Here is a 26,207-nt window from a genome sequence, read left to right as displayed (position 1 = left end):
AAGCTTTAAAAATTAAAATTATTTGGAAGAGTGTGAAAAAGGTCAAATCAATATCTTTAAAAAGTATTGAGTTGGATGTTACAGGGGAATTGTCCTGTCAGATACTATACTCCAAAACTTTCATTCAAATGGTGTGGTACTATTGCAGGAATAGATAAACAAAAGAGTGGGATGAACGGAGAATTCAAAATCAAGGGGAATTTATATATGTTAAAAGTGGCATTTCAGGTTGGGGTAAAATCATACTGCCACACTAACACAAAAATTAGTTCCAGATGGATTAAACATAAATAAAAATTTAAAAGAACAACAAGCAAACACAGAAGGGCTTTGAGAAGTGGTTAAATAGCCATGTTTGTGGAATGCAAGAAAAAATATAGGAAATATGGCCCTATAGACCTAAAACTTCCGTTCAAAAGACTTTGTTGGGTACTTCGCTTGAGACCCTGTGCCAGGTACTGGGGATGAAAGACGAACATCTTGATGATGTCTGCAGCATAAAGGTGTTGGAATTTAAGCTGCAGCAAAGAATATTTCAAGTTAAATATCATGGGCATTTTGGAGTTAAACTTGGCTGCTGTCTACTTCAGAATATAGTGTCATCCCATCTCATCTGAAGCAACGAGACTCTTTTGGAATGCTTGGTTTTGGATTAATGGAGTGCTTGTGTTGAGGTGTCTGTACATCTAACCCTGACCTCAGAGTTAGCACTTGTGTTAAAATTGAAGGTGGAAAGAGGATAGGATGGAAAAACCAAAAATATATATAGTTGATCTTTTTATTTTGGCTTCCTGCCTAAAATCAGTCATAATGAGTTGGATTTAAATAACAGATCATGGAGAACTCCTGAATGACTGGGCTCACTGCCAGAGCAGTCCATTTCACAGGAAGAAAGATATAGATTTCTTCCCACTCACTCATTTTATATGGTGAGGATGATTCTGTGCATGATGGCTGCATTTATTATTTAGAGGGAGAGTGGGATCAGCAGACTCTTGTCCTGTCAGCACTAAAAATTGCCTTTTTAGAAATTAATTTAAAAACCACCCCCAGAAAGGATCTGCTATTCTCTGACCTCATATCGAGAATCTAAAAGATTTAGTATGCCCCTACTAAATGATTTTTAAAGAAAAGAGTCTAACCCTGAAGAAAGGAAATAAATGATTAATCTCAATACTACAGGGAAACCTCTCAAATACCAGAGAATTTGTCACAACTCTATAGCTCATCCATTGCGACAGGTCTGAAATAGCTCAGTCCTACAGAAAAGGTAAAGATACAGTTGTGTAGAGAGAGATGAGGTGAAGGAGGGAGAGAGAGCATTGGAATAGCTCAGCTTTGCTTTGTCTCAAGTTTCAAGTCTTGTTTTATCCAAGCAATTAGGCCAAGTATAAGTCTCCAGATTTGTTGCAGTATTTTGCAAAAGCAGCCAAGTAACAGAAGACTGACATCCTGCTTCCTAACATGGCCCACTTCTGACAAACTTTTCATCTCCTTATGGCCAGGTCCATAGTAACTCGGGAAATCTCAAAGGAGCAAGGCTTTGGATGCCTTTCTCCACCCCAGTGGCTGGTTCTTTGATCTTTGGACATTTGCCCACCTGCTTCCCAGGATGAAGTCTCTTGGCCGTGAAGGAGAAGGTGGCATCATTCAAAGTCAGACCCAACATTTGCTCCTATTCTTTGCTTTACAGGGTTAAAATGATTCTGTGAAGCTAAAAGTCAAAAGGCCAACTGAGTCAAATTTGGTATAATTTGCTACTTCAATAACCAAAACAACTAAGTAAAATATACTGTCACTTTACCTGTAGTAACACCTACAAGAAACATCTGAAGTTATTTTTGGTCATTATAACTTTATTTTTATCTCTATTTTTCCTTGTTGGAAATACATATGGTATAAAAAGTATAAATAATGAAATATAAAAGTTGAAAAATAAAAGCCCCTTGTCATTTGAGATGTAGTCACCTTTTATAATTTATGTATATCCTCAACCTTTGTCTATACATACACTCCATATATAAAGTTCTTTTAAAAATCAGGGTCAGACTATATATATGTTGTCCTATTTTTTTTTAACAATATAGCATACACATCTTTCCATATCAGTACCCGCATATCTACCTTTATGTGTCTCATGATAAGTGTATGAACCATTGCAAACAGTGCTTCCGATGGAGTTTCTGACTAAGGAGGAAGTGAGTGAATCTGGGAGCCTCATGAACAGGTCCAGAACAGCCTGTGGAGCATTAGGACTGAAGTTCCTCCAAACTAACTTGGCTTACGTGATCCACTAGCTCCTGAACCCACTGTCCCCTTCTTCTCCCCCTCTTATCCCTTGCTGCTGTTCCGTACATAAGAAACTCACCTCTAACCCAGGCTCCCCAACCAGCTCTCAAGCAAACCAGCCCCAGAACCTCCCCAGCCCTGGCCTCACAATTTATAGCAGCAACAGGTAACCTAGATGCAAAAAACCTCTGTTCCTTCATTGTTTACAAGGTCCCATTAGATTACTTCCCTCCCACCTAGATCTCTAAGAACATTGAGCAGAAGCTGCAGATCCATTAAAGAAGAAATTAGAAATTCAAGCAGTGGGAAAATCTCTCTGCCTCATGGAGAGTTTGGCTCCTGTGTGATTGATACTGGAAGCTGTTGGAGTTGCAAATGGACCGGAGTCAGGGGCCAAGAAAACTAAAACTGACAATTAATTGGCTCTTAACCCATCACATCTTTTAAAAAGGAAAACATACCCTCAGTGCCCCACCCAAGATAAAAACATCAAAAACCCTAGGAGAGGATATGGAAAACCAGACTGCGTATGTCTAATTTGACAAAGGGTTATTTAAAAATAAATTGCTCAAGACAAAGCACAGATGAAGAGAGTTTCTTTGGGCTTTGGCCAATTCTTCACTAATAAAGTCTGCTGGCCCCGGTGAATAGAGCCAGGACCAAGGAAAATAGTCTGCAATATTTGTCTCTTGGAACATTACCTTGCTCTTGTTTGGGTTTTGGTTTTGGTAACAGCTTAATTGAGATATAATTAATTATTTAAAGGGTACAAATTAATGATTTTTGAGTTTATTCACAGAGTTGTGCAACCATCACTGTAATAAATTTTTTGTATAAATTAATTTATTTATTTTAATTGGAGGCTAATTGCTTTACAATATTGTAGTGGTTTTTGCCATACATTGACATGAATCAGCCATGGGTGTACATGTATCCCCCAACTGTAACCATCACTGTAATAAATTTTAGAATTTATTTTCATTACCCTAAGAAGAAACCTTGTACCCATTAGCAGTTGCTCCATACTTTCAGCCCTAGGCAGTCACTGATCTACTCCTGTCTGTATGGACTTGCTTCTTCTGGACATTTCATATAATTGGAATAATATAATATGTGGCCTTTTGTGAGTGGCTTCTTTCCTTTAGTATACTGTTTTCAAAGTTCATCCATGTTGTAATATGTACCAGTACTTCATTTCTTTTTTATTACTGAATGATACTCCACTGTATGGATATGCCACATTTTCTTTATCCATTCGTAAGTTGAAGGGCATCTGGATTGTTTTATCACTTTTTGGCTATTATGAATTATTCTGCCATGAATATTTACATACAGGTTTTTTGTGTACACCTGTTGTTATTTCTCTTGGGTATATACCTAACAGTGGGATTGTTGGGCAAATGGTGACTGTGTTTAACCTTTTGGGCAAATCTTTTTCCAAACTGCCTTTACCATTTTATATCCTTACCAGCAATGTATAAGGGTTATAATATCTATCCTAGTGGGTATGAGATGGTTTCACAATGTGGTTTTAATTTGCATTTCCCTCCTGGATGATAATATTGAGCATCTCTTCATGTGTTTATTAGTCATTTGTATATCTTTTTTTGAAGAAACATCTATTCAGACTCTTTGACCACTTTTTAATTAGGTAATTTTTTCTATATTGTAGTTCTTTATGTATTCTCACTATGAGTCCTTTATCAGATCTATGATTTGTAAAAACTTTATCATAACTTCTGGTCTTTTAAAATAGTTTTTCCTGAAAGTGTCCTTTGAAGAACAAATTTTTTTAAATTCTTATGATATCCGATTTATTTTTTTCCTCTGATTGTGCGTTTGCTGTCATATTTAAGAAATCATTGGCTAGTGAATTCTCTGGTGGTCCAGTGGTTGGGACTCCACACTCCCAATGCCGGGGGCCCAGGTTCAGTCCCTGACTGGGGAACCAGATCGTGCATGCTACAACTCAGAGCCTGCAGGCCAAGTGAAGACCCCGCATGCTGCAACTAAAACCTGGCGCAGCCAAATAAAATTTTAAAGAAGAAAGAAACCATTTCCTAACTGCAAGTCATAAAGATTTACATCTATGTTTTCTTCTAAGAGTTTAGTAATTTTAGCTCCTACACTTAGGTCTTTGATCCATTTTGAGTTAAGTTGTATATGGACTGAGGTGGAGGTCCAGTTGACTCTTTTGAATGTGAGTATCCAGTTATCCTAGCACTGTTTGTTGTAAACACGGTTTTCCCCATTTAATTATCTTGGCACTCTTATCAGTAATCAGTTGACTGTGAGTTCTGGCTTATAGACATGTAGGTAAATTCTGTTTGATTGATCTTTATGTCTATGCTTATGCCAGTGCCACACAGTCTTCAGTACTGCAGCTTTGTAACAATTTTGAAATTGCTTCCTGTGAGTCTTCCAACTCTGTTCTTTTTCACAGTTGTTCTGGCTATTCTGGATCTCTTGCATTTGGTAAAGATACTAGGGTCAGTTTGTCAGTTTTGTAGAGAAATCAGCTGAGATTTTGATAGGGATTGCATTGAATCCATAGATCAATTTGGGAAGTATTGCATCCTAGCAATATCAGTTCAGTTCAGTTCAGTTCAGTCGCTCAGTTGTGTCCGACTCTTTGCGACCCCATGAATCGCAGCACGCCAGGCCTCCCTGTCCATCACCAACTCCCGGAGTCTACCCAAACCCATGTCCATTGAGTCAGTGATGCCATCCAGCCATCTCATCCTCTGTCATCCCGTTCTCCTCCTGCCCCCAATCCTTCCCAGCATTAGGGTCTTTTCCAATGAGTCAACTCTTTGCATGAGGTGGCCAAAGTATTGGAGTTTCAGCTTCAATATCAGTCCTTCAAATGAACACCCAGGACTGATCTCCTTTAGGATGGACTGGTTGGATCTCCTTGCAGTCCAAGGGACTCTCAAGAGTCTTCTCCAACACCACAGTTCAAAAGCATCAATTCTTCGGCGCTCAGCTTTCTTCACCGTGCAACTCTCACATCCATACATGACTACTGGAAAATAGCATCTTCCAATTCAGAAACATGGGAGAGATGTCTTTCCATTTATTTAGGTTTTCTTAAAGTTCTTTCAACAATGTTTTGTTGTTTTCAGAGTTTAAGTTTTGTACTTTTTTTGTTAAATTTATTCCTAAGTATTTTATTCTTTTTGATGTAATTATAAATGGAATTGTTTTCTTATACATATTCATTTTCTGAATGTTTGCTGCAAGTGTATAGAAATGCAACTGATTTTTTATATTGATTTGTATTTTGCAAACTTTCTGAACTCATTTATTGCTTTTAATAGTTTTTTTAGTGAATTTGTTAGGATGGTCGATTATAAGGTCATGACATCTATGAATGTAGATAAGTTTTACCTATTCGTTTCCTATCTGATTTCCCTTTAGCTAATTTTCTTGCTTGAGTGTTCTGACTAGAACCTCCAATACAGTGTTGAATAGAAGTTGTGACAATGGAATTCTTATCTTGTTCCTGATCTTAAGGAGAAAGAAGAAGAATACTTAAGAATACTCTTAAGGAGTATTCAGTCTTTTATTATTAAGTATGATTTAGTTGTGAGGTTTCTGTTATTTGGTGATTGGTGAAGTTCCTTTCTATTCCTGTTTCTTTAATATTTTTATCATGAAGATTGTTGACTTCTATTAATATAGTGTATTACATTAATTAATTTTTAAATGGTAAACCAGTCTTGCTTTTCTGGGATAAGTTTCGCTTGGTCATAGTGTTTGTTTTAGGTTGACTTGTGTCCCTGGAAAAATGTGTATGTGGAAGTCCTAACTCCCTGGGCCACAGAATGTGACCTTATTTGCAAATAGGATCGCTGAAGATATAATTAAAGATGAGGTCATACTGAATTACAGTGGACCCTAATCGAATGTGACGGATGTCCTTATAAAAAGGAGAGATTTGGACCTAGACATGCACATGGGGAGAATATCATTTGAAAATTGGAGTTACACTGCCACAAACAGTGGAACTATAAGTAGGTAGGAGAGAGGCCTGGAACAGGCCTGGAACAGATACCTCAAGAATCTGAAGGAACCAGTCCTGCCAACGCATTAGTCCAGACTTCTAGCCTGCAGAACTGAGAGAGAATAAGTTTTTGTTGCTTAAGCCACCCAGTTTGTGGTGCTTTGTTATGGCAACCCTAGGAAACTGAGACAATGTATTCTTGGATTTGGTTTCCTAGTATTTTGTTGAGGATTTTTGCATCTGTATTCGTAACAGATGTTGGTCTGCAGTTTTCTTTACTTGGAGGTCTTCGGAGCTATTTTCTTATTGTTTCTCTAGGCTTACCAGGTACACCTAATCAGAACCTGCTTGAAATGAATTTATTCCCAGTGAGACAGAAACATTACTCCTGATAACTCTATTGTCTCTCCCCGCTTTTGAACTTATTCTTGTTACCGTATTTTATTATTGTTACACCTATATATATTTCAAACCCAACAGTGCATAAGTGTAATTATTACCTTATATAATTTTATGTCTATTAAAGAATCTGAGAAAAGAAAGGACAGGAAGAAGAAAGCAAAAAACTCTATTTATAGAGCTTGTTATATTAACCTTTTTCTCCATCATTCCTGGCACTCTTCATTTGTACCTGATTTTCTAAGCAAAGAGGATCCTCTGAAGATTCTTGGTGGAGGAAAGGGGGTGGTGGTCATTTTAGTATGTACAGTTAAATTTGAGGACAGTTACTCTTGCAGACATGCATAAATGCATGGGGGTGGTCCCAGGGATAGAAATCAGGGAGGTAAGTTAGGAGGCAGTTGCAGCAGTCAAGGTACAGGTTCATGGGAGCCTGGCTTTGGCTTGATTTGGGCTCTATTGCCTTGTATTTTGCCTTCTGGAGCTGGGAATGTCTAAGACAGTGTAAAAAGACACTGACTCAGACAGAGTTGGGCATGGATAGGTACGCTCGTCAAGACTTGTTGATGCACTGAGGTCAATCCGAGAATGAACCCAAGATGGGAAAAAATGCCTGGTCTGGTGATTTGAGGGGCCTGAGAGAGACTTTCCCATGGGAAGCCTCTGTGGAGAACATGATGCCTAGCAAGTAAAGCCCATCCCAGGCCATGGTGATAAAAGAAAATTGCCACACAGCTATGTGTGAATGCAAGGCAGGAGGCGGGAGGAGGGGAAGGAGAGAGTCCTCTCTTGCACGTGTCCCTGCAGCTGTCAGGGATGAGGTTACAGACCGTGGACGAGAATGCAGAATTCCCCTTCCCTTTCCCAGGGCAGATGACCTTTCAGAAATTAAACAAATCAATTCTGTGTCCTCAGAGGAGGCATGTTTGACTGCCTTGATTCAATGGACTCCATTGTTTTCAGGTGAAACCAGGTGATTCAGTTCATCACTGATGTCTTCCTTAGGAGGTTTTGTCTGTAAATTTTCCTCTGGAATAATTTTGTAAGATCTGGATTAGACATGCCACTACATACAGTTTAAAGACACACATACACACACATACCCCTAAGTGCAGAGACATCGGTGCTGTATACCACACATAGTGGTTATTCTAGTATACTAGGCAAGAGATTAACCAAGACCTGAGTAAGGTTGTACTGATAAAGGTTCACTTGCAGAATGCTCATGGAGAATAATCGAGGGTAGCAAAAAACAATGAAGTTTAAAAATAACTCACCTGTCAAAGAAGCAACCAAAGTGAGAATTAGAAAAAAAAAAAATACTGCTTAGCACTGCTACTTTCATACTACCAAGTAGTCTCAAAATCATTCAATAATGTTTAAAATGACTGTGCCCCTTGGCATCCGTGGAATTAAATGCAAGTCTTCACTGAAGAATTCTCTCAAAAGTCCAAGGAATAAGCTGTCACAGTCAAAAATTTAAAACCAAACCAAACAAAAATAAGAAACAAACCACTGTGATAAGAGACAGCAGGGAAAATAAGAGCCCTCCCATGTTATGAGATACAGATTATAAAATAAATACTTTTAATATATTTGAGAGATGAGGTTGAACATATAAACCATTTGAATAAGGAAAAATAATACTTTGAAAGTGATCAAACAGGTTTGATAACTGAATGAATGTTTGGAAATATATAGTTGAAATGTTTTGCCATGCCATACTGAAAATGAAAATTTTTACAAATTCAGGTATATCATTTCTGTTACCTTTATTTTTTTTTAATACTCTATTTAGAGGTTACTTTGGTGTAAGTGAAAGACCGAATCCAATTTCATATTTTCCAGATGGCTACCCTCTTATCCTAATACTATTTATTAAACATATCATTTTACTCCACTGATTTGAAATACCAGCTTTATCAGAAACTAATCCCAGTATTTATTTGCATCTATTCCTGGGATATCTATTCTCTACATGTGCTGGTACTAAACTGTTTCCATTACTATAATGTTCATGATTTTTTTCAGTATCTGGTAAGGGCTAGTCCTATATCATTACTATTTTGTTGCTTTATTCCCAAAATATTAATGTTGGTATTTTTCTTGAAAAAGTTCAATTTATATATTTATTTAGAGAGGATTGCCATCATTTTCCATTATTTAAGTGTGTCTTACCATCTATTCAAGAACTTTTTAATGACCTTTTGAAGTCCTTCAAAGTTTTCTTCATGTGAATCTTTTTTTTAGAAAGAAAATCACTTTATTCTAATTAATTCACAAACAATAACATCAGAAAATCACTGTTTATATGGCCACAACCGCCTCTTCTGCCCAACCCCAAACTCAGTACCATCTCAATGAACTTCTATATAGTGACAACATCCTCTTCCACCAAAGTCCTGAAACACAAAAGCTATTAATGATTAAGGAGAGGTTTAATGGGTGCTTTCACACTTTACATCTTCATTATTAATTATATTTTAAATGCTAAATCAACATGGTCATGAGAGGTGATTTTTCATGTCTTCAATCCGAACTTCTTGATTAAGCATTGGCCAATCTGCACTGTTTCAGCACCTCACTGAAACCATCACAAAATTTGAGGTCACCCTGGCTCTGGGCACACTCCAAAAGCTGTTTCACGTCATAGAAGCAGGGGCCATCCTGCTGCAGCCGGGGTCCCTAAGGCTCCTGGTCAGTGACGTCAGGCCCTGAGGGCTCAGCACTGCTTCCCCCACTGAAGCCCCCAGTGATGACGTGACCCAGAGTGTGGCCCTTGGCAGAACCCACAGCCACCTGGGCCATCAGACCTGGCTGCTGGGGAACAGCGGCAGGGGAGCCAAGGGCAGAGCGGGAGCCGCTGCTGGAGGCTGAGCTCGGCGCTGGCTGACCTGGCGCTGCCCTCGTCTGAGGCATGCAGCCGGCAGGAGGGGCCACGCCGCAAGTGCAGCTTCAGCTCCCGCTGGGCGTCTTGACCACTGCTGAGCGACATTGACAGGTGCGTGACCCCGGCGGATTCTCTTCATGTGAGTCTTGTACATGTCTTAGATTTATTCCTAGGTATTCTCTTGTAGTTCTTGTTTTTGTAAATTGAATCCTTTCTAGGTGATTGTTCATATATTGGAAAATTATTGATCATGTTTTAATTTTGTTCTCAGTTACCTTACTAAATTGTCTAACTCTTGTAATGATTTTTAAAGTTGATTTTCTGCCACAATATTATCTCACCTGCAAAGAATAATGTTTTCTTCCTTTTCCTTTCCTTCTCTTTCCTTTTCCTTGTATTTTTCCCTCTTTTTCTCTAATGACATTGGCTAGATTTGGCCAAAGTTGAATAATACTGGTCATAAAATACTGGTCATAATGTGCATTCTTGTTTTGTTTCTGATTTTAATACAACTCAGTGTTTCACTGTATAACTTTTGGCATTTCTAATGATATATGTATTTTTTCATGTTAGCAAACTATTCATCTATTACTTTTCATAAGGTTTTTTTTATTAAAAGGGATATTGAAATGTTATTAGATACCTTTTTAGCATCTGCAAGAATGTTCACATAGTATTTCTCTTTTGATACATGTTTAAGCTGTATTGCTTAATATATTCATTAATATTGAGCCATCTTTGCATTTTTGGTATGAGTGTTCCTTAATTATGAGATATATTTGATTTATGTGCTACTAGATTCTATTACTAAAAATCTAGTGGAGGTGAGGAGAAGGCAATGGCACCCCACTCCAGTACTCTCGCCTGGAAAATCCCACGGGCGGAGGAGCCTGGTAGGCTGCAGTCCATGGGGTCGCTAAGAGACATGACTAAGCAACTTCACTTTCACTTTTCACTTTCATGCATTGGAGAAGAAAAATGGCAACCCACTCCAGTGTTCTTGCCTGGAGAATCCCAGGGACGGGGGAGCCTGGTGGGCTGCCTTCTATGGGGTCGCACAGAGTCGGACACGACTGAAGCGACTTAGCGGCAGTGGAGGTGATGGAATTGCAGCTGAGCTATTTCAAATCCTAAAAGATGATGCTGTTAAAGTGCCGCACCCAATATGCCAGCAAATTCGGAATACTCAGTAGTGGCCACAGGACTGGAAAAGGTCAGTTTTCACCCCAGTCCCAAAAAAGGACCATGCCAAAGAATGTTCAAACTAGCTTACAGTTGTGCTCATTTCACATGCTAGTAAGGTTATGCTCCAAATCCTACGAGATAGACTTCAGCAGTATGTGAACCGAGAACTTCCAGATGTACAAGCTGGGTTTAGAAAAGACAGAGGAACAAGAGATCAAATTGCCAACATTCATTGGGTCAGAGAGAAAGCAAGGGAATTCCAGAAAAACATCTACTTCATTGACTATGCTAAAGACTTTGATTGTGTGGATCACAGCAAACTGTGGAAAATTCTTAAAGAGATGGGAATACCACTTTACCTGTCTCCTGAGAAACCAGTATGCAGGACAAGAAGTAACAGAACCAGACATGGAACAACTGATTGGTTCCAAATTGGGAAAGGAGTAAGACAGGCTGTATGTTGTCACCCTGTTTATTTAACTTATATGCAGAGTACATCATGAGAAATTCTGGGCTGGATGAAACAGACTAGAATCAAGATTGCCGGGAGAAATGTCAACAACCTCAGATATGCAGATGATACCACTCCAATGGTAGAAAGTGATGCAAGGAACTAAAGAGCCTCTTGATGAGGGTGAAAGAGGAGAATGAAAACGCTGGGTTAAAACTCAACATTAAGAAAACAAAGATCATGGTATCTGGTTCCATCACTTCATGGCAGATAGATGGGGAAAAAGTGAAAGTAGTGGCAGATTTTATTTTCCTGGGCTCCAAAATCACTGCTAACAGTGACTGCAGCCATGAGATTAAAAGACGCTTGCTGCTTGGAAGAAAAGCTTTGACAAACCTAGACAGCATATTCAAAAACAGAGACATCACTTGGATGACAAAGGTCCATCTAGTCAAAGCTATGGTTTTTCCAGTAGTCATGTATGGATGTGAAAGTTGGATCTAAGCTGAGCACCAAAGAATTGATGCTTCTGAACTGTGGTGCTGGAGAAGACTGTTGAGAGTCTCTTTGACTGCAAGGAAATCATAAAGGAATTTGTAAAAGAAATCATAAAGGAAATCAACCCTGAATATTCATTGGAAGGACTGATGCTGAAGCTGCAATACTTGGCCATCTGATTCGAAGAGCTGACTCACTGGAAAATTCCCTAATGCTGGGAAAGATTGAAGACAAAAGGAGAAAAGGGCGGCACAGGATAAGATGGTTAGATAGCATCACCAACTTGATGGACATGAATTTGAGCAAACTCGAAGATGGAGTAGGACAGGGAAGCCTGGCATGCTGCAGTCCATGGAATCACAAAGAGTTGGTCAGACACAACTTAGTGATTGAACAACAATAAAAGTCTACTGGCTAGTATTTTATTTACATTGTTTAGGGATTGGACTGTCAGTTTTATATTGAATTGATAAAACGATTTTGGAAACTTTTAATACTCTGGAACCATTAAATAATATTAAAATTACATGTTCCATAAAGATTTGATAGAATTCACTTATAAAATTCTCTAAAAATTGACCTATCTGTAACTTTCTTCCTTTATTGGGGTCAGTTTCAATAGTTTATATTTCCCTATTTGTGGTATTTACATGAAGCTGAACAATATATTCTTATAATTGTTAAAATTTAAGTATCTATGTTTATTTTTCTATACTCATTTCTCATACCTATGTATGTGCTGCTTCTTTTTTCATTTATATTGTTTGACTAGCTTTGCCTAATTTTTACCTTTTTGTTTTTTCTTAAAGAACATTCTCAAGATATGTTTATTTCTTCTTTAGTTTTCTATTCTTTAATTCATGCTCTTACCTTTACTAATATCTCCTTGTTGTTGTTGTTGTTGAGATTACTGTGTTGTTCTTTTTTCTAACTCATTAAATCGAGTGCTTAATTATTTACTTTTTTCATTTGTCTTTCAATTGACAAACTATTTTTGGCATAGTTTTTTTTAAGAAAGATTCATAGGAACTATGTTTTTTTTTTTTTTTTTTTAAAGGAACTATGTTTTTTGAGGATTTATATGCTTGAAATCATCTGTAGGTTATCTTTATGCTTTAACTATACTTTGACTGGAACTAAAATTCTTAGGTCATAGGATCCCTGAGAATACTGAGGCAGTAAATTGCTACAATGTTGAATGTTGCTTTAAAGAAGTATGAAACAGCTTGATTTCTATCTCTTCCCCTTAAGGTGATTTCATTTTTTGTCTGAGAGATCCTATCTTTGAAGTCCAGTAACTTTATTAGGATATGTTCTAGTTCTAGTGTTGGTTCTTCCTGGAAAATGATGTGCTTGTTTAAATGTACAGATTCAAGTCCTTTATTTCAGAAGAGTTTTCTTGAATTATACTTTGAATATTTTTTGTGTGCTTGATTGTTCTGTCTTCTGAATGCATAACTGAACATCCCATCTGTCTTAAGTGTATTTTTTCCTATAATTCCTTAAAATTCTTTTATTTTTCCCTTTTCTTTTGCTGTTTTCTTGAGCCTGTCCTCCATTTCTTTAGCTTGTTTTCAACAACAAGTATTCTTTCTTCCTGCAATTTCCATTTCTATATGTCATTACTTCTCTATATCTTTCCTAGGTTCACTCAGGTCAACTTTATCATTTCTTTCTTCAGTTCTTTTATTAGTGCTTTGGATTTTTGATTCATGTAATCCACTTTTTCACTGAATTATTTGAATCTGAGAGAAGTTTTGGTCACAGTTTTCAAGTATTCCACAATAAATTTTTATCTGATGAATGCTGAATTTTTCTTTTGTCTTTTGCCTTTCTCTTAAAGTGATTTTGTCTCCTGGTTCCTTCTTCGAAAGTTTTACTAAAATGCAGTTCACATACAATATAACTTACCACTTAAAGTGTATAATTCAGGATTTTAAAGTACTTTCGGAGAGTCATGAAACATTTCCTGGTTCCTTTTTTTTGTTCTCATTTCTCCTTTCTGGACCAGTTATATAGAGAAAGAAAATATGAGAGAGATGTAAGAGGCTCTGAACAACCTCTGGACCAACAAGAGGTTGGTTTATTTTGTCCTAACTCAAAATAAAGCATATACAAGGCTTAATGGACTTTATTGTGAGTGTGAGTGTGTATTCAGACTTCAGTTCACTTCAGTTCAGTCGCTCAGCCGTGTCCCACTCTTTGCGACCCCGTGAACCGCGGCACGCCAGGCCTCCCTGTCCATCACCAGCTCCTGGAGTGCACCGAAACCCATGTCCATTGAGTCGGTGATGCCATCCAACCATCTTATCCTCTGTCGTCCCCTTCTCCTCCTGCCCTCAATCTTTCCCAACATCAGGGTCTTTTCAAATGAGTCAGCACTCCTCATCAGGTGGCCAAAGTATTGGAATTTCAGCTTCAACATCAGTCCTTCCAATGAACACCCAGGACTGATCTCCTTTAGGGTGGACTGGTTGGATCTCCTTGCAGTCCAAGGGACTCTCAAGAGTCTTCTCCAACACCACAGTTCAAAAGTATCAATTCTTCGGTGCTCAGCTTTCTTTATAGTCCAACTCTCATATCCATACATGACCACTGGAAAAACAATAGCCTTGACTAGACAGACCTTTGGTGACAAAGTAATGTCTCTGCTTTTTAATATGCTGTCTAGGTTGGTCATAACTTTCCTTCCAAGGAGTAAGCATCCTTTAATTTCATAGCTGCAGTCACCATCTGCAGTGATTTTGGAGCCCCCCAAAGTAAAGTCAGCCACTGTTTCCACTGTTTCCCCATCTATTTGCCATGAAGTGATGGGATCGGATGCCATGATCTTAGTTTTCTGAATGTTGAGCTTGAAGTCAACTTTTTCACTCTCCTCTTTCACTTTCATCAAGAGGCTCTTTAGTTCCTCTTTGCTTTCTGCCACAAGAGTGGTGTCATCTGCATATCTGAGGTTATTGATATTTCTCCCAGCAATCTTGATTCCAGCTTGTGCTTCATCCAGCCCAGCGTTTCTCATGATGTACTCTGTATATAAGGTAAATAAGCAGGGTGACAATATTCAGCCTTGACGTACTCCTTTTCCTATTTGGAACCAGTCTGTTGTTCCATGTCCAGTTCTAACTGTTGCTTCCTGACCTGCATACAGGTTTCTCATTCATACTTCACAAAATTTTAATGACTAGACTTGGTAGCTTCAGGGTCACTCATTAACCTTGGCTTCTCTGTTACCTCAAAAATTTTTTTTGCAGAATGTCATACCTGTATGATTTCAAAACAGATCATAGAGAATTCTAGAGCCATTTTGCAAACCTCAGCCTTTTTTTTTCCAAACAAGGAATTGATTTTTGCCTTGGAAAAGTGTTGACTCTACCTGAGCTCTGCAACCATGGATATTATCTTCCGGATATCTTTCTCTGCTCACATTTTTATGCACTTGGCAGCAGCTCCTCTTTATAAATATTAAAGTTTAGGGCAAAAGTATTGCCTGATTTCTTCCTAAATGGAGTGTTTATTCCATTTTTATTCTTACTGTTTCAGATTGGTTTCAGAAAGCAGATTCAGTCTCAGTCAGCTCCAGCTTCTCTAAGAAACGGCATACATTGGATGGCTTATAAACAACAGAAACTTATATCTCACAGTTCTAGAGGCTGGAATTTTTTTTTTTTTAGATCAAGGTGCCAGCATGATTGGGTTCTAGTGAGGACCTTTTTCTGGATTGCAAACTGCTGTCTTATGTCCTCACATGGTAGAAAGAGATAGGAAGCAAATGCTCTCATGACTCTTACAAGAGTAATTGCATTCATGAGGGCTCCACTCATATGACCTCTTCTAACACTAATGACCTCCCAAAGGCCATTGGAAGGTAGGGTTTCATCATGAATTTGGAGGCGGGGGACACACACATTCAGTTTATAGCACAGAGATTTCTTTATTTTTCCATCTTAAAATGAGAGAGCTTGATCATTTTGTTATGAAGTTCTTTTATTTTTTAAACATTTTAAAATGTCCATTTCTTGTCCATCAACTTTAGACTATATATATTTTGATTTGTTACTTTGTAACTAAGAAAATAAACATATCTACATTTCTTTTTCCTTTTTTTCTGTTTTTCTTTTCTCTATTCTCTCTGTCGCCAAGCAACATCTGCTAGTATTCCATTATTTTTACTACACTAAGATTCATGGCATTTATATTCTTCTCTGTGACTGTAATAAAGTATCTGTACTTTTTTTGTCTGTAAGCTACTCTAAAAATGGAAAAAATAGAAATTGGTCAAATTATTATGGACTGTATAAATATTATGAGCCACAGAGTAAAATAGTGTTATTGGAGTCTCAGAGAAAGATGCATAATCCTATACCACTAACTCTTAGAGGAAAATGTTCCAAGTATCATGTCAAACAAGTTGTCTTTTTTATACTCTGATAAAAGTATCCTTGTATTTGTGTTGCTCTACATTTCTTATACAGTGCCCCCCAAAGCTTTCAATTACTTTTCTTTTTTCTTTTCAGTATATATATTATATAAAGATTATTTATGATATATACAGTATGTGTGCTCAGTTGCTAAGTCATGTCTGACTCTTTTGCGACCCTATGGACTGTAGCATGCCAGGCTCTTCTATCCATGAGATTTTCCTGGTAAGAATACCAGAGTAGAGTTGCCATTTCCTCCTCCAGGGGATCTTTCCAACCCAGGGATCAAACCTGCATCTCCTGCATTCTCAGGCAGATTCTTTACCACTGAGCCACCTGGGAAGCATATATAGTATGTACCTTCACTATAACTTTATTTTTTTTAAGATTTTTTTTTTTTCAGTGTGGGCCATTTCTAAAGTTTTCTATTGAGTTTGTTGATATCACTTCTATTGTTTTTTTCTGATTTTTGGCCAAGAAGCATGTGGGGTCTTAGCTCCCTAACCAGGGATCGATCCCACACCCCTTGCATTGGAAGGCAAAACCTTAACCCCTGGACTGCCAGGGAAGTCCCTCACCATAACTTTAAAACATTCATTTTCTTCACCATACTACCTTTTAATAAAATCTATTTTCTTCATGAAGATAATCTTTCTGGGGTCCAATAAGACAGTTACTTTCTTTTATGAGCTTGTTTTTTGTGTTTGTTTTTAGATTCCACATGCGAGTAAGATCATATAATATTTGTCTTTCTCTGTCTGCTTAGCATAATGCCCTCTAATTTCAACCATATTGTGGCAAATAGCAAGATTTTCAATAATATTCCATAGACATATGAATATACCACAGTTTCTTTATCCATTCACCCATCAATGGACACTTCAGTTATTTCTATTCAAATAATACTAGCAATGAACATGGTGGTACAGATATCTTTTCGAGTTATTGTTTTCATTTCCTTCAGATAAATACCCAGAACTAAAATTTCTGGGCCACATAGTAGTTCTATTTTTAATTTCTTAAATGTCAGTCAGTTTTTAAAATTGGCTTCCCTGATAGCTCAGTTGGTAAAGAATCTGACTGCAATGCAGGAGACCTCGGTTTGATTCCTGGGTCAGGAAGATCCATTGGAGAAAGTACAGGTTATCCACTCCAGTATTCTTGGGCTTCCCTGTGGCTCAGCTGGTATAGAATCTGCCTGCAATGCGGGAGACCTAGGTTCAGTCCTTGGGTTGGGAAGATCCCGTGGAGAAGGGAAAGGCTACCCACTCCAGTATTCCTGCCTGGAGAATTCCATGGACTGTATAGTCCATGGGGTCGCAAAGAGTCGGACACGATTGAGTGACTTTCATTTTTAAATGTCAGCCAAGACCACAAACACTGTGTATAACACATTTGAACTGACATATGGCATGTCTGGTAATTCTTTGATTGAATGCCAGACATGAGAAAGGAAAACTGTAGATATAAACTGAGGCTTTGGCTAACGTATCAGAGAAGACTAACCTGCCATTTAGCAGTCAATAGGAGTAGAGACAGATCATGTTAAGCCAATCTGGGATGAGCTCGTGTGAAGGTAGGTTTCAGTCTTTTGTGCCTACTGCTCTATTTCCTACTGAGCCATACACCTAGAGTGGAAGTCTGAGCAGAATATGAGAGCCCTTCCTCATTGGTGGGCACTGATCTCTACAATTTCTGCCACCCAGTCTGAGGGATTGCCAAAGGATCTGATTGACTTCCCAGGGTCCTAGCTGAGGTCCTTGCCTCAGGACCAAAGCAAGGACCTTACTTTGGTCCTTGCCCTGTGGTACATAAGCCATCTAAGATCAGTAAATTCATTGAAAGGAAGTTTTTACAGAATATAGCACCATTCTCTTTGAAATCCTTGCCCTTCAATTCTTGTCAATGACCTCAGCTTCAACCTTTATAAATTAAAAAACAGAAGAACAAATGAAAACAAGCAGAAGAAAGAAAGTAGTACACAAGAGCAAAAATCAATGAATTAGAAAAAAGAAAAATAATGAAGTCAATGAAACCAGAAACTGACTCTTTGAGAGAAAAAAGGATAAACTTCTACCCAGACTGATCAGAAAAACAAAAACAACAATAAAACACAAGTTACCATTATCAGGAATGAGAGCGGGAATGTAACTATAGAGCCTAATCATATTAAAAGTAATATGAGTAAAAGAATAACTTTATACCGATCAGTTCAACAACAGATGAAATAGACAAATGCCTTGAAAGCACAAACTACCAAAGCTCACTCAAGAAAAAATAGATAACTTGAATTATGCTTTATCTGTTAAAGACATTGAATTTATGATTTAAAACCTTCCTACAAAGAAAACTCCAGGACTAGATTGCTTCACTGGGAAACTTAACCAAACATTTAATAAAAGGAATTTTACCAGTTCTGCCTGGAGAAGGGAATGGCAACCCACTCCAGTATTCTTGCCTGGAGAATTCCATGGCCAGACAGATGAGCCTGGCTGGCTACAGTCCATGGGGTCGCAAAGAATCAGACATGACTGAGTGATTAACACTTTACATTACTGGATTTTGGAGAATTGTTCCTTTGAGATTCCAACCTCACTACCAAACACATAAAAGCTTGGTGAAGAATTCTTCCACTTACTACCCTCCTTTAAAAGAAGTGATCAGACATTAATGAGAAAGGACCAAAGGGACCATTTTAAAGCTGGACAAGGGAAATACAATTCTTATCAGTTTTGTCCAGATCCTAGTTGTTAGAACAAAGTTAAACCTTCAGTCTTAAAAACAAAATCCTTGAAAGTTTTAATTGAACATTTTACACAGTTAAAATCTTGCAATGGTGCTTTACATATCTATGTAGCACATGAAAGGCTTTGTGCAGACGAGTAAAATTTCCTTTTCTGAGTACTGAAATGTGATAACACCATTTCATCATCTTTAACTTGAAATAAAAACTATCAGATTTTATTTTTTTATAATTTAGGGAAGGTGAAGTTAGGGGACTAGAAGACTTCTAAATTGGCTTCTTCAGATCTAATGATTTAAATGTAACCAGTTTTTGTTGGGACTTTATAAAATTATCTTGTATATGTAACTGTTAACTAATCTGTACATTATAATAAATATATTTGCAATTATTAAATGTTACATGATATTTTGGTTCAACTTAAAAAAAAAATAAGAAATTATACCAATTCTATATAAGCACTTCCATAACTTGGGGGAATATTTCCCAATCATTCTATGAGACTAGCATTACTGTGATATTGAAACTATAAATAAAGTGTTCCATAATCTTGGCACTGGTAAAAGTACTAATTTGTTAGATTCTAGCAAATCAAGATGCATGTTATAATCTTTAAACTAACCATGAAAAGAATAGTAAAATAATGTATAATTAATAAGCTTATCAAAAAGGAAATGAAATTGTAAAAACTATTTGATTAAACCTTTTTTAAAAATGCAAGAAAGAAGAGTGAAAGAAAATAGAATAGATGAGACAAATAGAAAACAAATAGTAAGATAGTGGTTGTAAACCCTAATACATTAATAATTACTTTAAATATAAGTATCTTGATTAAAAGGCAGAGGTTAATTGGTCTGGATGAAACAGAAAAGCTATGGAGCTCAAGCAAGAGAGCATGCAGAGATAAGCAGAGGATTCATGCCTGCAGGTTGCAGAGCAAACGACCAAGTATGTTTCTCAGATTTGAGGGACTTATCCTGAAATGTAAGACCTAAATCCTTGGTGCACAGTAACAAGAGGAAAATGGATAGGCTGGTGGCAGAAGTAACCTCAAGACCAAATTTGTTTTACAAACAAAATGAGATGAACTAAAGAACCACATATGTAAGTTCAGTATAGAGGATGCTGCTAATAAATATTTAACAACTGGCTCTGCAAGTGTAGTTTCAACATGGATGTTGAATAATATATTTTGTTAATGTTAACAAGTGAGATGGAAGTGAAACAGTGAAGACATGTTGGCATTTCATTCATTCATCAATTGTGTGGCATGTGTGACATCTTTATTGCATTGGATGACAGTTTTTGAATATCATAAGAATAGTTTATTTGGGGTTTTTTGCTGTTGTTTTCTCCTTTTTTGCTATTCACAATGTAATGTGTACAGACAGGACATATTTGTAAGTTTCATCTGCATAGTTTACATTTTCTCCATCACTTTCTTTTGTATAGACCAAGATTCAGCAAACTACAACCCAGCTCTACATAGATAGCTTTTCAGTTATCCACTCAGATCTAAATATCATAATGCTTTGATGTGCACCAAAATACATGAATAAGTTCTCTTTCATAGTCAAATACTGTACATCATTCCTTCTTACCTTCAACTTACATTTCCTTTCCATTTCTTCCATAGAATTTTATCTTAATGTAACATCATTACTTTAAAAAATTTTTATGGATTACCCTATCATTTTACTCTGCAATAAAAATCACATATGTTAACAAGACTTATGTGGTGATCATTTTACAATATATACAGATACCAAACCATTATGTTCTACACCTGAAACTAATAATAATAATGTTATATGTCAATTATACCTCAATAAACATTTTAAAATTTGTTTTAAATTCCTATACCTTTATGTCTCCTAAATGTTAATTAAAGTTATTCGAAAGTTATCAGGTAATGATATTGGTGAGGCATTTCTCTATTCATGTAACCACAGGTAAATACTCACGTATGACATTTTCAGAAAGTCAGGCCTGAGACAGGCTTGGCATCAATTCTGTTCCTCCTTTTAGTTTTTTTAGCTACCAGAGCAGAGAACCCATGTTTATATAAATAACTAGATGGAGGTAAAAGGAGTTTTATTTTTTAAATATCAACCAGGTCTTGGAAATCCTTCAAGTTATATGCCAGAATCAAATATTATTTTTAATGGTCTGTCACTGATAAGTTGATTAGATCCTCTCTAGATTTTGTTGAAACCCAGGAATTAGAAACCACCCAGCTTGCAAAAAACTTTGTTTCCTCATCTTTAAAATCTTTCTTTTTCTCAATTTCTCATAATTTTGCCTAAAGAGCCATTCCAAGACTTGAAATTCCTATTTCTTATTCTTATAATTTTTAGATAAATCTCATTTTATAGCTTAAATTTGTTAAATTGAGATTTAAAAAAGAAAGACAAAATTGGAAATTATAAATCCTTTGTGAGCAAAGTATAATCATGCTGAATTTCAGTTTTCTAGAACATCCTAAAATGTCTTAAAATGTGGACAGAGTTGGATACTTGACAGATGTTAGAGATGAAGTTAGTAATTTATTTAATGATTGAAAAGAAGCATGTTTATAATTATGTTTGATATTATTTTAAAAAATCACATCAAAATATGAGAAGGAGGAATTACCTCTAATTAAATGAAGTTGGTTTTATAAAGTTCAGCATATTATGTTCTAGTTTATGTTTTGGGAACATTTTATCCTACACCTGTACAACGGTAGATGTTCTATTTTTTTTAATCTACTTTATTACTTAAGAAGTTCACAACAAAAGTGAGCAGAAGTTTCAAAGACTTCCCATATATCCCCTGCTCTTAAACTTGCATAAGGTCCCCCAATATTAACATCCCCCACCACAGTGGTACATTTGTTAAAATTGTTAAACCTACATTAATACTTCATGATCACCCAAAGTCTGCAGCTTACATTAGGATTCACTCTTGGTATTGTACATTCTGTGGGTTTAGACAAATGTGTAATGACATGTATTCACCAGTGTAGAACTATACAGCCTCTAAGCTATGTCAGTTCATCTCACCCTTACCTCTAATCCTTGGCAACCGCTGACAGTTTTATTGTCTCCTTGGTTTTACCTTTTCTAGAATGCAACAGCGTTGGAAACGTACAATATATAGTCTTTTTAGACTGACTTCTTTCCCTTGGTAATATGCATTTAAGTTTACCCCATGTCTTTCCATAACTTGATAGCTCATTTCTTTCTCTGTGCTGAATAATATGCCATTGCCTAGATATGTCAGTTTATTTATCCATTCATCTACTGAAGGACCATCTTGGTTGTCTCTGAATTTTGGCAGTTATGATTAAGTTTACCATAAATATCCATGTTCAGGTTTTTGTGTGGACATAAGTTTTCAAGCTTTTTAGATAAAGACTAGGGAGTGAGATTGCTGAATTTCGTGGGAAGAGTAGGTTTCGTTTTGAAACCACCAAAGTAAACTGTCTTTGAAACAGCTGTGATATTTTGTATTTCCATCAGCCATAAATGAGAGTTCCTGTTGCCAAAATTTGGCATTGTTAGTATCCTGGCCAGCGCTTCATGCTGTCGTTGTTCTGGATTGTGTGTGGTGTGTAGTGGTATTTCATTGTTCTTTAAATTTGCATTTATGTGAAGCATTTCTTCATATGCTTATTTGCTGTGTATTTTCTTTGGTGAGGTGTCAGTTAAGGTCTTTGGCCCCTTTTTAAATAGGTTGTTGTTTCCTTACTGAATTTTAAGTGTTCTTTGTTTATTTTGGTGGCTATCCTTTATCAGATATGTCTTGCAAATGTGTCTCTCAGGATGACTTGTCTTTTCATTCTCATAGATATTCTATTTTGAAGAATGCAATTTAAATTACTTCGTGAAAAGTAATATTAATAACAAAAGAAAAGTATTAGACCATATACTGTAAATGACAGACTTATAAAAAGTTTATTAATCATTGTTGCTATACATATTATTTACAGCACAATATAACGTTCCTATTATAATGTCCTAGGAATGTAAAGAAATTAAAATAAATATAAATTACATGTAATAATATAAATCTAATAACTATATGGTGAAAAGAATAATTGATTAGCAGGTGTTGACTAGCAACAATGAAAAGGAGACATATGCCCAAATAAAAAAACAAATATTAGTTCATAGCATCCCACCATCTTTTGGCAAAATTAATAAAAATGTTTCCCCTACCAGTCTGAATAAGTGTTCAAGAAAACATAAGACCTGAACTTAGATGTATATTTCATTTTCAGATGCAACACTAGCCTTCTGGAAATACTGGAAATAAATGTGGAGTGCTTCCCTTCCTCCTCCCCAAAATCATGCAGAAATGCATCTGAAATGGACCAAGGCATGATTCATGCCTTAAATGAGAATACTCTCCCAATTCTATCACCAAGAAAGGTGGAAATTCAGAAAGATTTGTGGCAGACTGATACATCATTTAAAAATGTCCATACTAAAATTCTTAGACCAGCGGGCATAGATAAGATAGACAAGAGCCTTAGCTTTTCATAAATTTGTCCCTTGTGTACTCTTACAAGCCTCGCTCTTAGAGGCAATGCATTCTTGACAATAGTTAGGGGGTGAAATTAGTAAACGGTCAAGCTACAATGAATTCAGAATATGGCAACGGAGGCAAAATACTCAGGTTCTAATGCCTTGACCTCTCGTTCCTCTGTCTGTTCTAAATCCAGCTTGAACAAGGTGGTGACTGAAATCATCCCCAAGGGAAAAAAAAAGGCAAAATGGTTGTCTGAGGAGGCCTTATGAATAGCTGAGAAATGAAGAGAAACAAAAGGCAAAAGAGAAAAGGAAAGATATACCCATCTGAATGCAGAGTTCCAAAGGATTGCAAGGAGAGATAAGAAAGCCTTCCTCAGTTATCAATGCAAAGAAATAGAGGAAAACGATAGAATGAGAAAGACTAGAGATTTCTTCAAGAAAATTAGAGATACCAAGGGAACATTTCCTGCAAAGATGAGCACAATAAAGGACAGAAATGGTATGGACCTAACAGAAGCAGAAGATATTAAGAAGAGGTGGCAAGAATACACAGAAGAACTGTACAAAAAAGATGTTCATGACCCAGATAATCACGATGGTGTGATCACTCACCTAGAGCCAGACATCCTGGAATGGGAAATCAAGGAGGCCTTAGGAAGCATCACTACAAACAGAACTAGTGGAGGTTGTAGAATTCCAGCTGAGCTATTTCAAATCCTAAAAGATGCTGCTGTGAAAGTGCTGCACTCAATATGCCAACAAATTTGGAAAACTCAGCAGTGGCCACAGGATTGGAAAAGGTCAGTTTTCATTTCCAGTCCCAAAGAAAGGCAGTGCCAAAGAATATTCAAACTACCTCACAATTGCTCTCATCTCACATGCTAGCGGGAGAAGGCAATGGCACCCCACTCCAGTACTCTCGCCTGGAAAATCCCATGGGTGGAGGAGCCTGGTAGGCTGCAGTGCATGGGGTCACAAAGAATCAGACACGACTGAACGACTTCACTTTCACTTTTCACTTTCATGCATTGGAGAAGGAAATGACAACCCACTCCAGTGTTCTTGCCTGGAGAATCCCAGGGACGGGGGAGCCTGGTGGGCTGCCCTCTATGGGGTCACACAGAGTCAGACACGACTGAAGTGACTTAGCAGCAGCAGCACATGCTAACAAAGTACTACTCAAAATTCTCCAAATTAGGCTTCAACAGTGTGTGAACCAAGAAATTCCAAATGTTCAAGCTGGATTTAGAACAGACAGAGGAACGAGAGATCAAATTGCCAATATCGATTGGATCATAGAAAAAGCAAGGGAATTCCAGAAAAACATCTACTTCTGCTTCATTGACTGTGCTAAAGCCTTTGACCATGTGGATCACAACAAACTGTGGAAAATTTTTAAAGAGATGGGAATATCAGACCACCTTACCTGCTTCCTGAGAAATCTGTATTTGCAGGTCAAAATGCAACAGAACCAGACATGGAACAACAAAACTTGTTGCAAATTGGGAAAAGAGTATGTCAAGGCTGTATATTGTCACTCTGCTTATTTGACTTATATGCAGAGTACATCATGTGAAATGCTGGACTGGATGAAGCACAAACTGGAATCAAGATTGCCAGGAGAAATATCAAACAACCTCAGATATGCAGATGACACCACCCTTGTGGCAGAAAGCAAGGAGGAACTAAAGAGCCTCTTGATGAAAGTGAAAGAGGAGAGTGAAAAAGCTGCTTAAAACTCAACATTCAAAAAATGAAGATCATGGCATCCGATCCTATCACTTCATGGCAAATAAATGGGAAACAATGGAAACAGTGAGCTTCAGACTTTATTTTCTTGGACTCCAAAATCTCTGCAAATGGTGACTGCAGCCATGAAATTAAAAGACACTTGCTCCTTGTAAGAAAAGCTATGAAAAACCTAGACAGCATATTAAAAGGCAGAGACATTACTTTTCCAACAAAGGTCCATCTAGTCAAGGCTATGGTTTTTCCAGTAGTCATGTACAGATATGAGAGTTGGACCATCAGGAAGGCTGAGCGCCAAAGAATTTATGCTTTAAAACTGTGGTGTTGGAGAAGACTCTTGAGAGTCCCTTGGACTGCAAGGAGATCCAACCAGTCCATCCTAAAGGAAATCAATCCTCAATATTCATTGGAAGGACTAATGCTGAAGCTGAAGCTCCAATACTTTGGCCACCTGATGAGGAAGAGCCAACTCATTTGAAAAGACCCTGATGTTGGGAAAGACGGAAGGCAGGAGGAGAAGGGGATGACAGAGGATGAGATGGTTGGATGGCTTCACCAACTCAATGGACATGAGTTGGAGCAAACTCGGGGAGATGGTGAAGGACAGGAAATCCTGGCGTGCTGCAGCCTATTTGGTCACAAAGAATCAGACATGACTGAGCAACTGAACAACAACGACAGAGACTAGTTGCAGAGCTAAGAATTTATCCTACAGATATACCTGCAAGAGTTCACCAAGTTGTGTTACAAGAATGTTCACTGCAACATTATTTGTAATGGGCGGGGGGGGGGGGGGGGGAAATTGGGGTGAGGGGACAACCCAGCTGTCCGTCAGTACAGGACTAGGTGAGTTATAATTCACCTTACAGTGTTAAAACTCCATCAGTCTTTCTTCACCTGGGTCCTCCATTCATGACATATTATACCTTGTGGCCTTCAGGCCTCAAGTGAGAAAAACAAAACAGACAACAGGTACTTCCCTGTGGTCCAATGGCTGAGACTCCTTGCTCCCAATGCAGGGGGCTGGAGATGGATCTCTGGTCAGGGAACTCTATCCCACAA

At 37.4% G+C, this 26,207-nt stretch overlaps 1 pseudogene; it reads right to left on the bottom strand.

The window, feature by feature from the left end:
• Positions 1-9,170: 9,170 nt before the first annotated feature.
• On the bottom strand, positions 9,171-15,108 carry LOC122442460 (annotated as a pseudogene).
• Between the last annotated feature and the right edge of the window lie 11,099 nt (positions 15,109-26,207).

Source organism: Cervus canadensis, chromosome 5 (assembly GCF_019320065.1).
Source record: "Cervus canadensis isolate Bull #8, Minnesota chromosome 5, ASM1932006v1, whole genome shotgun sequence".
Taxonomy (NCBI): Eukaryota; Metazoa; Chordata; class Mammalia; order Artiodactyla; family Cervidae; genus Cervus; species Cervus canadensis.
The sequence above is the reverse complement of the archived record's forward strand: the minus strand, read 5'-3'. Positions and strand labels throughout refer to the sequence as shown.